The sequence below is a fragment of the Lygodium microphyllum genome, chromosome 29, assembly GCF_053477565.2.
Source record: "Lygodium microphyllum isolate KBCC chromosome 29, Lygodium_microphyllum_v1.1.10, whole genome shotgun sequence".
Lineage (NCBI taxonomy): Eukaryota > Viridiplantae > Streptophyta > Polypodiopsida > Schizaeales > Lygodiaceae > Lygodium > Lygodium microphyllum.
In genome coordinates, this window is record NC_141163.1 from 70,236,707 (window position 1) to 70,255,431 (window position 18,725).

The following is an 18,725-nucleotide window of genomic DNA, read 5'->3' on the forward strand; positions in this document are numbered from 1 at the left end:
CTAGTTTTTTTTACATATCTTAGTGATATAAAAGAATGGATACTCCCACAGTCAATGGAAGGTTTTACCTTGATAATTTGTTGGTGTCTTCACCAAGAATTGGCGATTTGGACCCTTCTTGTTAGAGTGGCGTGTACATTTGCTCTTTCCATATCATTTTCCATTAAAGGATCTTTATCATCATTGATCTCCTTTAGGGTTATTCTAGCAGCTTTGCCCTTGGTAGCTTGGTTTTTCCCTCAAAACTACCCTTGGTAATTGTTTAGGCCAAGCTTCATGCATTGCATTTTGAAGTGTCCTGGTTCCTTGCAATAAAAGCACCTTGGAGCCTCATTGTTTTTTTTGATGGGTATAAAGTTTTCCACTACATTTGACTTGACTCTCTTTTTTGGATGATATTGCCCTTGAACTCTTTTTGCACAACCTTAGGAATTGCCAATGGTTTTTGTTCCAAATTTTTGCATTTCTTGACTTTTGCTCCATCTCTTAAACTATTGGGGCCACTCGAATCAATGCATCTTATAAATCTGATGGTCGAATAAGTTCAAGACACATTGTCGAAGGGTTTTCGAAAGCAAAGTCGCAACCACAGAGGTTCTTGAGAAATTCCAAGACAGAAGATCAATCGAAACAAATAATCAAGACAAATATGATGCCAAGTAACAATTGTATTACTGCCAAGTTATCTCTGAGCATAGAGAAACATCATAACAAACCACATGTGATCTATGCAATTGACCCATGCCATGTATACAAGCTCTTATTAGAGTCCAAGCTTATGAGAAGTAAGATTTCAAATGTACACAATTGACAACAGTTTCTGCCTGCTTTGCATCATCTATATGTGATTGCGACAGTTGAAAAATCTATTCCACCCTCTCATGAGCAGTATGAAAACTGAGAATAGCTCTTCAAATCATGACAATTTGACTCTTGAAAATGACAACTTTGTAAACATAATCAAGCTTCTGATTATAACTATTATAGCTGGCCAGGCTGCAGAAATGGTTGAAGATGGTGAATTCTGAGACAAGACTTGCACAGATTGCTGCTAATTGAGCACGACTGAGGTCAAACAATGTTAGAAAAAGCTAGAGTTAACCATAACTCATTAAATCTCCAGAAAGCAACAGCAATTTATCAAAAGCAACGTTCTCATCTTCCTCCTCATCCAGCCAGTATATTTCCAAGAGCTTCACTGCCTTCTCATAAATGCCAGAATTGTCATGGGTCTGTAAAGTCTCAACTGCTTCATCAATATACTGAGCATACAAATTGATGCCACCTGTATTACCAAGATCCTTCTCAGCTTCCCCAACCCTCAATATGTTTTCTAATCCTTCTAAACACAACGTCACAATTCGAGGATCCGAACAGGTCAATAGATCACACAATGGCTTGATGCAACCTTGGCTTATAAGGTACTTTATCTGTTCGTGTATACCACCCGATGTAGCATTTGATATAGCCCAAGCTGCCTCTTTTTTAATCTCAAATTTTGCTGTACCAAGCAATGATACAAGAGGAGGGATGATGTTTGCATCAATAACGGCCTGAATTTGCTCTTTGTTCCCAGCAGTTATATTTGATATGGTCCAACATGCTTCCTTTTTTTATGCTTCTTTTGTGGTTGTAAGTGAGAAAATTTAGAAAGCAGGGAAGTACATTGTGGTTGAGAAGATACTGTGTCTGTGCATCATCGTCTATGACAATATTGCCCACTGTTCGTAACGCAGGGATAAGGACCAGTGGAGATGGATGCAGAAGCAATGCAACAAGCCTCGTGAAAACACCAGCTTCTATAACCGCCTGAATTTTATCATTTGTGCCATTAGAGAGGTCTCTCCAGAGGTATTATTCAAGCCACAACTTTTAAGGTCAAATTCGATATGACAAACATCTCTGTCATCTGCATTTTTTGTAAGTCGTTTATTGCATATCATATGAGCCAGAAAGGGTTTTTGTGGACCAATAATTGAAGGATCATCTCGTTCTACAGTATCAATCAGTCCATACATTCCAGCATACTATCTTCTCCGTGATATCCCTTGGTCGTATCAGCCTGTAGTCAAGCAGCACCATGAAAGGCCTCCAAAACAAAAGGATCATCGCATTCACTTCATGGGTCAACTTGATTGAGCTCTTCTGCTGTATGGCTGCAGGATGTCCTCTTGCAGTTGATTTTTGCGCTTCTCTCCTTTCTCTAATCACAAATCAATGATGTCGATGCTAGTTGCTGCCATATGTACTGATAACAATGCTCTCTATGCGATAGAAGTAAGGACTCGCTGTAGCAGTTTCAAAGGGCATGTTCATCATGATAGTCGAGCACAACCTCCCTCTTACTCCATCGAACGTCCGTCAAATTCATTGACGGCAGCTGGCAACGATTGGGCGTCAAAGCAAACATGCGCCTTTTTTCCCCATTCAAGCTTCAAAAAAAACATCTCGTAATTGTTCGCTCCCTTCCACCAGGAATCCCAATCATACAAAACTTTCAGAACAAGTGCAATTTCCTTGCAAACATTCGGAGTACCAGAAGCACAAAATTCTGCTACAGCTCCAAGTAAAAGCTTCTGGGAATTTTCAATTTGCATAGCTTTTGCAAAACTCAGCCTCAGCACTCCGCATCCAATCGCCAAATGGCTTTGCGTTCTTCAGGACCTTGGATTCTCTGTCAGCAACCACATCCTTTTCATTTCCCCATTGTTTTTTCCCAATTCCATTCTTTGATTGACAAAAAAATCTCTTCTTTCCTTCCGTCCAACTCCTCTGTTCTTCCCTCTCCTGAACTCTTCTTCCCAGTTGCAGAGATTCCCCTCCAATTCCAATTCATCTCCTTTTTGCCTCCATAACTCTCCTCTGATTTGCGAAAATCCTTCCTTTTCCTCCCCTTTACGTCGAGCTCCCCTGATTTCTTTTTATTCCTCTGCTTTTTGCTCTCCTTCTCCATTAAGCTTCTTCCCCCCAAAAATCCATTTTCAAAAATAGTCATCCCTTTCCAAATAGCATCCGTCGTTTTTCCTTTCCCAAAAACATAAAATGGCACAAAGAAAAGCGGCCCCTGCTATATCAATCATAGCATAAATTTCCCGGCCCTTAATGACTGCTCTTGTGCTGCCACAGGCTGTCAACATGCAGGCAAACATAACTGCATTTACGGAAAAGTGCAGAAGTTGCATCCATTCTACAAAAACTCACTACTACTTCAGCATAACCTTGTTGTACATATCCTAGCATTAGCACACTCCATGTAGCCACTTCTTGGACTGGAAGTTTGTCAAAGACTTCTTGTACCTTTGCAACTAAGCCACATCTGGCATATATGTCGATTATAGCATTGCCAACAAAAAAGATCTTTTTCTAGCCCCTCTTTACTATATTACCACGGAGAATAAAGATGAAAACATAACAACTAAGTATGTACAGAGTATCAAATCCCACACACACAACTTTTGGGTGGATTTCACACCTTGGATGTGCAGCAATACGATATCCACCCCCTCTAATCCTGCGCATCCTTCGGATGGGCCAACTACCCATGATCATTATCATCAATATCCACAAACAGATCAATCTCTTCATTGTGCATTTCCGGTATATCAACAATATTATCTTTGATATCATCTGTCTCTTCTATTGGAGTTTCTTCTAGTTGCTCTTCTCTTGCAAATTCTTCCAATGCATAATACTCATCATCTCTTTTCTTGAAAATCTTGATTCTTTTTCCTGCAATAGGCACTTTAAGCACTGTCCCATCCAATTCTGTCAACTCATATATTGCATTGTCAAAGACATGTCTGACTATGTATGGCCCAAACCATCTTTTCACCATCTTCCGAAGTGCAGTATGCTGATTTTCAAGGCTGCTATCAAAGACTAATACCCAGTCTCCCTCTTCTATTGCTCTAGACCGCAAGTGATCTTTGTGAAACCTGTCCTTATTTCTTAGTCTAGCAACCTTCAACTTGTCAATAGCTAACTGAATATCCTCTGGCCTTCTATCCAACTGCCGAATCCGAAGAGCTAAGAGCTCCTCTCTCGTCAAATCCTCCTGCCAAGGTAAAACTTACCAAGTCAAAGCACAAGTCTCAGTCGGCATAACGGGTTTCCGACCATACATCAACTCTGTGGGCATATATCTTGTGGAAACACTGTGAGTTGTACGGTCAGCCCACAAAGAAAATGGTAGAAGTCTTGGCCATTCTCCAATCCGTCCTTTGCATGCTTTCGCTAATGCTTTCACTATCGGCGGATGCCCTTTTTCACTCTTCCCATTTCCCTCTGGCTTGTATGCTGTGGTTAGAGCCAACTTGATTCCTAGTTGAGAGAAAAACTCCCTAGCTTCATCTACATCCAATTCATCACGATCCGCAGTGATCTTACCCACACAGCCATATCTGTAGAAAATTTCTTCCAATAAGAACTTACACACTGCACTAGTGGTCTTCGTTCTCAAAGATCTGCCCTCAACATGATTGGTAAGATCCTCTCTAGCCAAAACAATATACCTCATCTGCCATAGACCCATAGGCATAGTAACCAAGTCAACTACCCACTTATAATGAATACATAGCGGATAGGTCGGATGAAGCTCATCTCGATGACACACTATTGAATACATCTGGCAGTCTCTGCAAGTCTTTACAAAGTGAGAAACATCTCTATACATGCCTTTCGGCCAATATTTATCCTTGATTTTCTCATAAGTAGCCCACACTCCTCTATGACCAGCCCAAGGACTCTCATGAAACTCCCTCATCACCTGTAACTGTGTCTCTCTATCGCAGACAACCCTCAAAGGTAATCCACCTCTTTTCTTCGGATGCTTCCAAAGAAATCCGTCCTTGAGGAAATAACCATAGGCTTTTCTTCTGATCTTCTTGAACTCTTCATCTGTCCATTCATCTCTTTTGCTTAGTGTACTAAGGTACTTTCCAATTTGCAACCAATCTCCAACATAGAGTTCTTCTATGAAAGCCACAATATCATAGACATGGCAAACATGATCAACCATAGCGGCTAAAATTTTTGCATCATCCTCTTCTGCAAGTAGTGTCTCCTCATCATCATATCTGGCTCTAGACAACATATCTGCCAACCACTAGATTATCCTTCCCTGCTATGTGTTTAAATTTTGGATTTAATGACTTGATGTATGCAATCCATCTCAGCATAGCTATATCCGGAGTAGAGCAACTCGTACTCATACCTATCAATGGCAAGCAATCTGTCTCTACCACAACTGAAGCTCCAATAAAGTACTCCTTGTCACATTTGAGAGCCGTAACAATCCCCAGTAACTCCCTCTTGATTTGCGGATATCTCCTTTGTCTTTCGTTTAGGACTTTCGCCCCAAACCGAATAGCATACTTGTTTCCATCTGCATCATCTTGAGCCACAGCCCAACCTATGCCAATTGGACTAGTGTCAACTGTCAATACAATAGGCCTTCCGCAATTATAATTTGCTTTCTTGAGAGTAGGAGCAATCTGCAATAACTTCTTCAATTTCCACATGGCTCTAGTGTGGCTCTCATCCCAATAGAATTTCTGCCCTTTTTGAAATAGCCGATATAAACAATCTGCTATGTGTGCAAAATGGGGTATCCAAATCATATAAAACACACAAGCTCCAATGAATCTTCGTACCTTTGAAGTGGTAGAACAATACTCCGTAATCTTGCCTATAGCGTCCACCTTCTCAGGTGAGGGTTTCTTGCCATAATACCCACACATATGTCCAACAATGACAACTTCATTTACTCCAAAAACAGATTTTTGCCATGAAAGTGTCAAATTCACTTCTTCTAACCTGGCCAAAATCTTCTCACAAGTTGAAATATGATCAGCCACAAAGTATCTGCATCCCTGCTTATTTAAACTCTCATTCTTCTCTTCTTTTGCACACCCCTTAATGGGCACATCTTCCAAGAAAGGCATGGTAAGCTGAGGTATGTAATCACGAAGGACCTTATGCATGGCATTCATCATATGCGCAACAGAATTAGTGGCACCTTGAGGCAAGGTACACATCCTGACAAGCCCAATAGGAGTTCTCATAGTGGTTATGTCCCTGCTTTCCAAAGCCAACTGAAACTGATCATATCCTGAATACAAATCACCTAAAGAATAGATGGCACGTCCAGCAAATGCTTCTGCAAACTCATCCACAACTGGACCTATACCAACATTCCTGATAGTAACTCTGTTTACTGGTTGCATGTCCTGTATAAATCGGAGAGTACCATTCTTATTTGGAACCGTAAACCACCTATTTGAGTATGGTGCAGATGAAGGCTCTAGGATTCCCATCCTGATTTTCTCATTCAACAAGTAAATCAGCTTTGGCAGGTGTGCCTTAGGCACTGGAATAGGTCGGAGGTTCCATGGAATATGAGGAATAGTAAAGATCACCATAGGAGCAACAATATCCGGATTTACACATCCAATCTCATGAGGAAAAAAAGCAAACCCCCTTCCATGTCGCTCAAGCATCTCCTAAAAGCATTGCTTCTCTGTGGGTAGCAAGAAATCACCATTTCCAATTTTCAATTCAGCAAGAGTCACTGCTGAAAATTTATGGCCTATATGCCCTGGATTCCTCAAAATTGGGTGTTTGGCAGCCCTCTCTATTTGCTGATCACTGTCAGGTGGAAGCGGTACAACTACCGGCTTCACCTTCTTATCCACAGTTTTGTATTTCTGTCAACCTTGGCTTCATTATGATCCTTTGCATTACTCAAATCTTGCTGTAAATCAGCAATTCTGCACTCCAATGACTGAATATCCTCAGCCCTCTGCTCTATGGATTGCATAGGAACAGCCCTAAACTCTAGATGCTGAAATATTTCAGTAGTAAACTCTATTGGCTGAAAGTTTTCAGCCCTTTGTGTCTCTATAAGCTGATCATAATCAGTTGGAAACTCTGTTTGCTGAATTTCTTCAGCACTCAATACTTTTTGCTGAGTCACCTCAGCCTCTGACTCTATCTGTGACACAAAATCTGCAATTTCATGAAACATGTCCAGGGATTGCACTAATACATTACTGTGACAACTCTGCATATCAGTTTTCAGCATATTTTCCATCTCTGTCATCGTATCCGCACAAATCATACTATCATACATCCCATTTATATTTTCTCATCATCCTCAAAAATTCCTGCATTTTTCAAATTTTTCTCCTTCCTGCATATGTACTGCTTGGCAGCTCTAGGCAACTTAGAAGTCTTCTGATAACTCATCAAACTGTTTGTTGAAATTCAAACAAAATTGGAGGAGAAAACACTGCTGCCAGGAGGTGAGAAATCCAATCTCCTCAGCTCTGTACCACTGTCGTCTCACGAAACAGTGGTACCTAATGAAAACCTGAATCCCTCACAGTGGACAAAGGTGCATCTCTAAGAGTATCCCTGTTTCTAACATGGTTCACACACACAGTCATAATCTGAACAGCTCTCATACCATCTTTACTGCGAATCCGTGCATAAGCAGATCCAGCATCCATTACCTTTGTTTCCATGTGCATCTCTGTGATGAATGGCTGTCCAAGAATTATGGGATAAGAGCATGAATCCTGCACAAAGAAATGGAAATCCTCCTCTACATCTCCAATAGAAACCCTGACATTGGGACAAGCAGCATACAAATCACCTGCAGTGTTGTTGGCGGCTCTCATACGCCACCCATACTCTACATCCATAGGCCATCTGTTACTTTCATAAACTCCACAAACTATGAGATTAATCTCTGAACCATGATCCACCAAAGCAACATAAGGCACCTGTTTCTCTCCAATTTTTACCATCGTCTTTGTAGTTGCCCTAGCCCAATGACTCCGCGAAAAGTGACTACGCGGTATCAAGACAGGCTCATCAGTTTCAGCATAATGCATAGGCTGAACCCTCTTCTCTATCTGTGGAAAAACAGAAGCATTCTCAACCATAACCTCATCCTCATCCTCATCCAACTCCCCAATCAAAACTCCCTGTGTATCAGTAGTAGGCAATGCATATATTTTCCTCTTCAAGGCTTCTTGGAACTGATCTTGAAACTCTCTTTTCGAGATGCCCAAAACCTGAGAAATAGTAAAAGTCACCTCACTGCCAAGTATCTTATCATTAAAGATTTTCTTCATGTCCGTAGATGTCTCAATATCGGACATCAATCTAAACCCTGGCTGCTTTCTCTCTCTAGGCTCTTGCCTCTTTTCTTTCTTTTGAGCATCTTCCATTTGTCGTTTTAGCCCTGGTCTCAAAGATGGTCCTGCAGTAGGTGGAGTAACAAACTCACCCCCTCTAGTCTTTTTAGCTACACTTGGATTTTCTTCATCCCTCTTACGCTTCTCCTCTACAAGTACATCTGCTCCCTGAGACTTAGCCAAGTAGGCATAAATAGTGTACCTATCAACAGGCGAATCCCAACCTGTCTCAGATATGATGCTAGAGCCTGCACTAGTCAAAACAGTTTGCTGAATTTTTCCCTTGTTTGCCGTCTCCATAGCATAAGTCCATAATGCTGACTGATTCTCTGATCCTTTCTCAATCTGGACTCCATATGCAGAAGCATCTCCTCTAGCTGCCACATAAGAAGTACGGGCAGCCATGTCATCCACTAACTTCTTCATTCCGCCTTTCCCAAAGTTGGTAGCAAGCGGAGCTCCTATTTCAGTCAACCAAATCTTACCATCTTGTCCCCAAAATACCGAATTCTTCCTTCTTGCATCTTGAAAAGATTCACAATCCCTACAATGCTGATGGTCCGTACTATCACACCAAATACATCTTTGATCTCTCCTAGCTGCACTAGGAGCACTCCTAGGTGCAGTAGGAGCACTAGAAGAAATAGTAGGCTCAGTCGAAGCAAACTGCTCTTTCAATTTTCCCACCAATTCTGCTTTAACTGACTCTAGTGTCAAATTTGTTATGCCTTTGATTATGTCATCAAGAGAGGAAGGCACCGACGGAGTGGATGGTTTTGGAGCAGAAGGAGCCGGCATCGGTCTTGGAGCAGGAGGAATAGGAGGAGTAGAAACAGTAGGCACTGGCATAGGCCAAGAAATTGGCTGAGGAAGAGAAGAAATAACAGGGATAGAAGCAGGCATAGGAGCAGAAGACGGTGTCGGTGCCATAGAACCATTTTGTAGGTGGGTCTTCCATATCCTCCTCTTGGTCAAAGTCGAGACTGCATCCTGGGCATCTTGCCAATCCATTTTAAGACCCATAGGCTTCGTGCGATCCTCAAGAAGCTCTCCAATTCTTCCTGAAGAGCAGGATCTGCAGCTTGCAAGAAAAGCTCATCTTTCTCAACATCCAATGCTCTTTGTTCAATGGCATCAAGCTGATTATACCTCTCTTCAAATTCTCGAATCAACTCTGAAGCAGCTAGACCTTTGTTTGGCATGTAGACCCACTCTCGGAATGACCACCGTGTAGCCATTCCAAAGTCCTCAAGGAAATACTCTTCTTTCAGAGCCTTCTTAAAATCTTGCCAATGCGAATTTTGAATAAAAAGATCAGTCACTTTTGCCCTCAAGGCGGGTGTGACAAGACGAAGGAAATACTTACTCATAAGTCCAGCTGGAACTCCAAAAAACCCCATCTTGATCTCATATGTCTTCAAGTAAGTTGAAACATTACAGCCATCAAATAGCTTCTTCTCATTCTCAACTGCTTCAATCGCCTTAGTCGCATTGATTGCATTCTCCTGCTCCGAATATAGTTGCCTTTGCTCAGACAACTGTTGTTGATGCAATTGCTGCTGCTGCTGCATATACAATTGTGTCTGCTGATTTTGAAGCTGCATATACATAGACATATTCTGCAAAATCTGCTTTAGATCATCCGTTGAAGTACTTGAAGTAGCAATCAATGATGGAGCCGAAGTAGAGGACGAAGTAGGAATTGTAGAAGAGGCTAAAATGGATGTTGAAGTATCTCCCATCCTGAAATTTATGCGACGCTTTCACGTCGGGTTCACCAAAGATGTCGAAGGGTTTTCGAAAGCAAAGTCGCAACCACAGATGTTCTTGAGAAATTCCAAGACAGAAGATCAATCGAAACAAATAATCAAGACAAATATGATGCCAAGTAACAATTGTATTACTGCCAAGTTATCTCTGAGCATATAGAAACATCATAACAAACCACATGTGATCTATGCAATTGACCCATGCCATGTATACAAGCTCTTATTAGAGTCCAATCTTATGAGAAGTAAGATTTCAAATGCACACAATTGACAACAGTTTCTGCCTGCTTTGCATCATCTATATGTGATTGCAACAGTTGACAAATCTGGTCCACCCTCTCATGAGCAGTATGAAAACTGAGAATAGCTCTTCAAATCATGACAATTTGACTCTTGAAAATGACAACTTTGTAAACATAATCAAGCTTCTGATTATAATTGTTATAGCTGGCCAGGCTGCAGAAATGGTTGAAGATGGTGAATTCTGAGACAAGACTTGCACAAACTACTGCTAATTGAGCAGGACTGAGGTCAAACAGTGTTAGAAAAAGCTAGAGCTAACCATAACTCATTAACTCTCTAGAAAGCAACAACAATTTATCAGAAGCAACGTTCTCATCTTCCTCCTCATCCAGCCAGTATATTTCCAAGAGCTTCACTGCCTTCTCGTAAATGTCAGAATTGTCATGGGTCTGTAAAGTCTCAACTGCTTCATCAATATACTGAGCATACAAATTGATGCCACCTGTATTACCAAGATCCTTCTCAGCTTCCCTAACCCTCAATATGTTTTCTAATCCTTCTAAACACACCGTCACAATTCGAGGATCCAAACAGGTCAATAGATCACACAACGGATTGATGCAACCTTGGCTTATAAGGTACTTTATCTGTTCGTGTGTACCACCCGATGTAGCATTTGATATAGCCCAAGCTGCCTCTTTTTTAATCTCAAATTCTGCTGTACCAAGCAATGATACAAGAGGAGGGATGATGTTTGCATCAATAACGGCCTGAATTTGCTCTTTGTTCCCAGCAGTTATATTTGATATGGTCCAACATGCTTCCTTTTTTTATGCTTCTTTTGTGGTTGTAAGTGAGCAAATTTAGAAAGCAGGGAAGTACATTGTGGTTGAGAAGATACTGTGTTTGTGCATCATCCTCTATGACAATATTGTCCACTGTTCGTAACGCAGGGATGAGGACCAATGGAGATGGATGCAGAAGCAATGCAACAAGCCTCGGGAAAACACCAGCTTCTATAACCGTCTGAATTTTATCATTTGTGCCATTAGAGAGGTCTCTCTAGAGGTATTATTCAAGCCACAACTTTTAAGGTCAAATTCGATATGACAAACATCTCTATCATCTAAATTTTTTGTAAGTCATTTATTGCATATCATACGAGCCAGAAAGGGTTTTTGTGGACCAATAATTGAAGGATCATCTCGTTCTGCAGTATCAATCAGTCCATACGTTCCAGGCATACTGTCTTCTCCGTGATATCCCTTGGTCGTATCAGCCTTTAGTCAAGCAGCACCATGAAAGGCCTCCAAAAAAAAAGGATCATCGCATTCACTTCATGGGTCAACTTGATTGAGCTCTTCTGCTGTATGGTTGTAGGATGTCCTCTTGCAGTTGATTTTTGCGCTTCTCTCCTTTCTCTAATCACAGATCAATGATGTCGATGCTAGTTGCTGCCATATGTACTGATAACAATGCTCTCTATGCGATAGAAGTAAGGACTCGCTGTAGCAGTTTCAAAGGGCATGTTCATCATGATAGTCGAGCATAGCCTCCCTCTTACTCCATCGAACGTCCATCGAATTCATTGACGGCAGCTGGCAACGATTGGGCGTCAAAGCAAACATGCGCCTTTTTTCCCCATTCAAGCTTCAAAAAAAACATCTCCTAATTGTTCGCTCCCTTCCACCAGGAATCCCAATCATACAGAACTTTCAGAACAAGTGCAATTTCCTTGCAAACATTCGGAGTACCAGAAGCACAAAATTCTGCTACAACTCCAAGTAAAAGCTTCTGGGAATTTTCAATTTGAACAGCTTTTGCAAAACTCAGCCTCAACACTCTGCATCCAATCGACAAATGGCTTTGCATTCTTCAGGACCTTGGATTCTCTGTCAGCAACCACAGCCTTTTCATTTCCCCATTGTTTTTCCCTAACTCCATTCTTTGATTGACAAAAAAATCTCTTCTTTCCTTCCATCCAGCTCCTCTGTTCTTCCCAGTTACAGAGATTCCCCTCCAATTTCAATTCATCTCCTTTTTGTCTCCGTAACTCTCCTCTAATTTGCGAAAATCCTTCCTTTTCCTCCCCTTTTCGTCGAGCTCCCCTGATTTCTTTTTATTCCTCTGCTTTTTGCTCTCCTTCTCCATTAAGCTTCTTCCCCCCAAAAAGCCCTTTTCAAAAGTAGTCATCCCTTTCCAAATAGCATCCGTCGTTTTTCCTTCCCCAAAAACATAAAATGGGACAAAGAAAAGCGGCCCCTGCTATATCAATCATAGCATAAATTTCCCGGCCCTTATTGACTGCTCCTGTGCTGCCACAGGCTGTCAACATGCAGGCAAACACAACTGCATTTACAGAAAAGTGCACAAGTTGCATCCGTTCAACAAAATCTCACTACTACTTCAGCATAACCTTGTTGTACATATCCTAGCATTAGCACACTCCATGTAGCCACTTCTTGGACTGGAAGTTTGTCAAAGACTTCTTGTACCTTTGCAACTAAGCCACATCTGGCATATATGTCGATTATAGCATTGCCAACAAAAAAGATCTTTTTCTAGCCCCTCTTTACTATATTACCACGGAGAATAAAGATGAAAACATAACAACTAAGTATGTACAAAGTATCAAATCCCACACACACAACTTTTGGGTGGATTTCACACCTTGGATGTGCAGCAATTCGATATCCACCCCCTCTAATCCTGCGCATCCTTCGGATGGGCCAACTACCCATGATCATTATCATCAATATCCACAAACAGATCAATCTCTTCATTGTGCATTTCCGGTATATCAACAATATTATCTTTGATATCATCTGTCTCTTCTATTGGAGTTTCTTCTAGTTGCTCTTCTCTTGCAAATTCTTCCAATGCATAATACTCATCATCTCTTTTCTTGAAAATCTTGATTCTTTTTCCTGCAATAGGCACTTTAAGCACTGTCCCATCCAATTCAGTCAACTCATATATTGCATTGTCAAAGACATGTCTGACTATGTATGGCCCAAACCATCTTTTCACCATCTTCCAAAGTGCAGTATGCTGATTTTCAAGGCTGCTATCAAAGACTAATACCCAGTCTCCCTCGTCTATTGCTCTAGACCGCAAGTGATCTGTTGTCAAACCTGTCCTTATTTCTTAGTCTAGCAACCTTCAACCTGTCAATAGCTAACTGACTATCCTTTGGTCTTATCTCGAACTGCCAAATCCGAAGAGCTAAGAGCTCCTCTCTTGTCAAATCCTCCTGCCAAGGTAAAACTGACCAAGTCAAAGCACAAGTCTCAGTCGGCATAACCGGTTTCTGACCATACATCAACTCTGTGGGCATATATCATGTGGTAACACTGTGAGTCGTACGGTCAGCCCACAAAGAAAATGGTAGAAGTCGTACTCTGCGGGCATTTCTTGACTTTTGCTCCATCTCTTGAACTATTGGGGCCACTCGAATCAATGCATCTTATAAATCTGATGGTCGAGTCAGTTCAAGACACATTGTTGAAGGGTTTTCAAAAGCAAAGTCGCAACCACAGAGGTTCTTGAGAAATTCCAAGATAGAAGATCAATCGAAACAAATAATCAAGACAAATATGATGCCAAGTAACAATTGTATTACTGCCAAGTTATCTCTGAGCATAGAGAAACATCATAACAAACCACATGTGATCTATGCAATTGACCCATGCCATGTATACAAGCTCTTATTAGAGTCCAAGCTGCCATGTATACAAGCTCTTATTAGAGTCCAAGCTTATGAGAAGTAAGATTTCAAATGCACACAATTGACAACAGTTTCTGCCTGCTTTGCATCATCTATATGTGATTGCAACAGTTGACAAATCTGTTCCACCCTCTCATGAGCAGTATGAAAACTGAGAATAGCTCTTCAAATCATGACAATTTGACTCTTGAAAATGACAACTTTGTAAACATAATCAAGCTTCTGATTATAACTGTTATAGCTGGTGAGGCTGCACAAATGGTTGAAGATGGTGAATTCTGAGACAAGACTTGCACAGACTGCTGCTAATTGAGCAGGACTGAGGTCAAACAATGTTAGAAAAAGCTAGAGCTAACCATAACTCATTAAATCTCCAGAAAGTGACAGCAATTTATCAGAAGCAACGTTCTCATCTTCCTCCTCATCTAGCCAATATATTTCCAAGAGCTTCACTGCCTTCTCGTAAATGTCAGAATTGTCATGGGTCTGTAAAGCCTCAACTGCTTCATCAATATACTGAGCATACAAATTGATGCCACCTGTATTACCAAGATCCTTCTCAGCTTCCCCAACCCTCAATATGTTTTCTAACCCTTCTAAACACACCGTCACAATTCGAGGATCCAAACAGGTCAATAGATCACACAACGGCTTGATGCAACCTTGGCTTATAAGGTACTTTATCTGTTCGTGTGTACCACCCAATGTAGCATTTGATATAGCCCAAGCTGCCTCTTTTTTAATCTCAAATTCTGCTGTACCAAGCAATGATACAAGAGGAGGGATGATGTTTGCATCAATAACGGCCTGAATTTGCTCTTTGTTCCCAGCAGTTATATTTGATATGGTCCAACATGCTTCCTTTTTTTATGCTTCTTTTGTGGTTGTAAGTGAGAAAATTTAGAAAGCAGGGAAGTACATTGTGGTTGAGAAGATACTATGACTGTGCATCATCCTCTATGACAATATTGCCCACTGTTCGTAACGCAAGGATGAGGACTAATGGAGATGGATGCAGAAGCAATGCAACAAGCCTCGGGAAAACACCAGCTTCTATAACTGCCTGAATTTTATCATTTGTGCCATCAGAGAGGTCTCTCTAGAGGTATTATTCAAGCCACAACTTTTAAGGTCAAATTCGATATGACAAACATCTCTGTCATCTGCATTTTTTGTAAGTCGTTTATTGCATATCATATGAGCCAGAAAGGGTTTTTGTGGACCAATAATTGAAGGATCATCTCGTTCTAGAGTATCAATCAATCCATACATTCCAAGCATACTATCTTCTCCGTGATATCCCTTGGTCGTATTAGCTTGTAGTCAAGCAGCACCATGAAAGGCCTCCAAAACAAAAGGATCATCGCATTCACTTCATGGGTCAACTTGATTGAGCTCTTCTACTGTATGGTTGTAGGATGTCCTCTTGCAGTTGATTTTTGCGCTTCTCTCCTTTCTCTAATCACAGATCAATGATGTCGATGCTAGTTGCTGCCATATGTACTAATAACAATGCTCTATATGCGATAGAAGTAAGGACTCGCTGTAGCAGTTTCAAAGGGCATGTTCATCATGATAGTCGAGCACAACCTCCCTCTTACTCCATCGAACGTCCGTTGAATTCGTTGACGCGGCAGGTGGCAACGATTGGGCGTCAAAGCAAACATGCGCCTTTTTTCCCCATTCAAGCTTCAAAAAAAACATCTCGTAATTGTTCGCTCCCTTCCACCAGGAATCCCAATCATACAGAACTTTCAGAACAAGTGCAATTTCCTTGCAAACATTCGGAGTACCAGAAGCACAAAATTCTGCTACAGCTCCAAGTAAAAGCTTCTGGGAATTTTCAATTTGAACAGCTTTTGCAAAACTCAGCCTCAGCACTCCGCATCCAATCACCAAATGGCTTTGCGTTCTTCAGGACCTTGGATTCTCTGTCAGCAACAACAGCCTTTTCATTTCCCCATTGTTTTTTCCCAATTCCATTCTTTGATTGACAAAAAAATCTCTTCTTTCCTTCCGTCCAACTCCTCTATTCTTCCCTCTCCTGAACTCTTCTTCCCAGTTGCAGAGATTCCCCTCCAATTTCAATTCATCTCCTTTTTGTCTCCGTAACTCTCCTCTGATTTGCGAAAATCCTTCCTTTTCCTCCCCTTTTCGTCGAGCTCCCCTGATTTCTTTTTATTCCTCTGCTTTTTGCTCTCCTTCTCCATTAAGCTTCTTCCCCCCAAAAAGCCCTTTTCAAAAATAGTCATCCCTTTCCAAATAGCATCCGTTGTTTTTCCTTCCCCAAAAACATAAAATGGCACAAAGAAAAGCGGCCCCTGCTATATCAATCATAGCATAAATTTCCCGGTCCTTATTGACTGCTCCTATGCTGCCACAGGCTATCAACATGCAGGCAAACACCACTGCATTTACAGAAAAGTGCAGAAGTTGCATCCATTCAACAAAAACTCACTACTACTTCAGCATAACCTTGTTGTACATATCCTAGCATTAGCACACTCCATGTAGCCACTTCTTGGACTGGAAGTTTGTCAAAGACTTCTTGTACCTTTGCAACTAAGCTACATCTGGCATATATGTCGATTATAGCATTGCCAACAAAAAAGATCTTTTTCTAGCCCCTCTTTACTATATTACCACGCAGAATAAAGATGAAAACATAACAACTAAGTATGTACAAAGTATGTTTTCATCTTCAAGCTTCTAAGCTACTTCTAAGTATGTACAAAGCTTAGACTTAGCTACTTCAAGTTGAAAAATTCATTCATCTTTTGGGCTTGATACGTGGGTGGAAGGTATCTCCCATTCATAGCATCCTTAAGCGTGTCCCAGGTGATAGTGATTCGAGAGACTCCTTGATCCTTGCACCACTGTTTCCACCAAAGACAATCATTTCCTGTCAATTTTAGTTTTGTGATCGTTGCTTGATTTGACGATGTAGTCCTTTTTGTAGCAATGAAATAATCTTCCATGGATTCTATCCATGTTTTCACCTTGGTTGGATTATCCTTTTGCTTATCATCAGACTTCATCGGCTTGTACTTTTGAGAAGAAATTTCTTCTCTTGAGTTTTTTTGCTATTGAGATTCAAAGCTCATTCGAAGTGACATTCTGAGGATTTAAACAATACTCATGATCAAATATTTCTCTGGTAATAATATTGAAGAAAGATGGTAATTTTCTTAATTAATCTCATTGATATTGGAAAAGAAGTATGTATTATTTAGTCTTTTTGATAACAATCAAGATTTGTATATAAAAAATAGAGTTTTAATTACAACTAGAATTGTTTCTATCTTTCAACTTACCCGTGGGTCTTGGGCAACTCAACAAAACTTATCGACTGGAGTTGCAGCGTGTACATTTAGCGGGAAGGTCTAGGTTTCCTTCTCTATAATAGTTATGACAAGGGTTATTCTCTAGAATAGAAATTCTATTGATCGAGACAAACTTAGTGTTGAGAAATAACAAATGATGTATGCTCCATGAAGAGATGTCCTGAATCCCATATGTATAATGAAGATAGTGGAGAAGTTGGAAAGCTATAAAAGCATATACTTGGTTCACTTTTTAATGCAATGCTATTGCACTTTGTACTTAGAGTCTGTAACTCTATCCACTCAAGATTGTGTTTATGAGTCCAAGCTAATATATCTTGGAACCCAATTCACTTGAGTGAAAGTCTGTGTCTAGTCATCAGTCTTCTTCATGTCTCTTGCTTACGAGTTCAAGCCTCCATAGCTAAACTGTGTTCAAGATCCATGTTTGTCAACATGGTATCAGAGCCATGGTGAGCTCAGTTTAACTCTTCTCCTTGGTTTTCTAGCTTCTCATAACCCCAGCTCTAGCTCAGGACAAGTGTTTGAGTTCATATTCTACTTCATTCTCACACACCTCTTCTTGGCCATCATAGCCAGAGACTGTACCTATCTCCATTAGAGCTCTCAGATCTCCCTCTACAAGCCATATCTCCACAAGATCCCTTCTAGACATATCTTCCTTGACTTCTTGCGCTCCTCTTTGGCACCTTAATCGATGACATTGATGCTCCCTGGCTTTGGCATTGTCAGAATTCGTTGTCACTGCCTGAACTATGCCAAACTTTGTTCGTACTGCTGTTGCTACACACACAGGCTACGATTCTCCCTGTGAGCATATGGATTTTGAAGCTCACTATGCAAGCCTACTTCCTATAAAATCTTAGCCCAAATAATTGACAGGCTATATTTTCACAATGTTTCCTATTCTGACTGGACATAATATCAACTTGAAGGCATTATTCCCACCAAGTTTGGTCCCTATACTAGTATTGCAACTTCCAGAGTACTATCTAGGTTCGAAGAAGGGTAATTGATAGTTCGTAAGAGTCTAAGGAATTAGTGACCAAAGCCCCCTAGTATCCTTATCTCCTCTTGCCAACTAGAATTCCCTATGACATGATCTTTCGTGTCATGATCGGTCTCCATACTCATTGACGTGAAAACAAAACCCCTTGGAATATGTTCGTAAGAGTCTAAGGAATTAGTGGCCAAAGCCCCCTAGTATCCTTATCTCCTCTTGCCAACTAGAATTCCCTATGACACGATCTTTCGTGTCATGATCGGTCTCCATACTCATTGACGTGAAAACAAAACCCCTTGGAATATGTTTTATTTACGCTGACCTTGGAGAGGTCTACCGCCATTAGGGAGAAACACTGTCTCAGTCAGCATTTTGTGCCCATTGGAAATTTGCCTCAATTGGCACCCAATTATCCATCTTTATCTTGATAATTTAAGA

General features: G+C 40.9%; 1 pseudogene; it reads right to left on the reverse strand.

Annotated features, from left to right (window-relative positions):
* Nucleotides 1-1,097: 1,097 nt before the first annotated feature.
* Nucleotides 1,098-2,018, reverse strand: LOC148010766 (importin subunit alpha-1b pseudogene; annotated as a pseudogene).
* Between the last annotated feature and the right edge of the window lie 16,707 nt (nucleotides 2,019-18,725).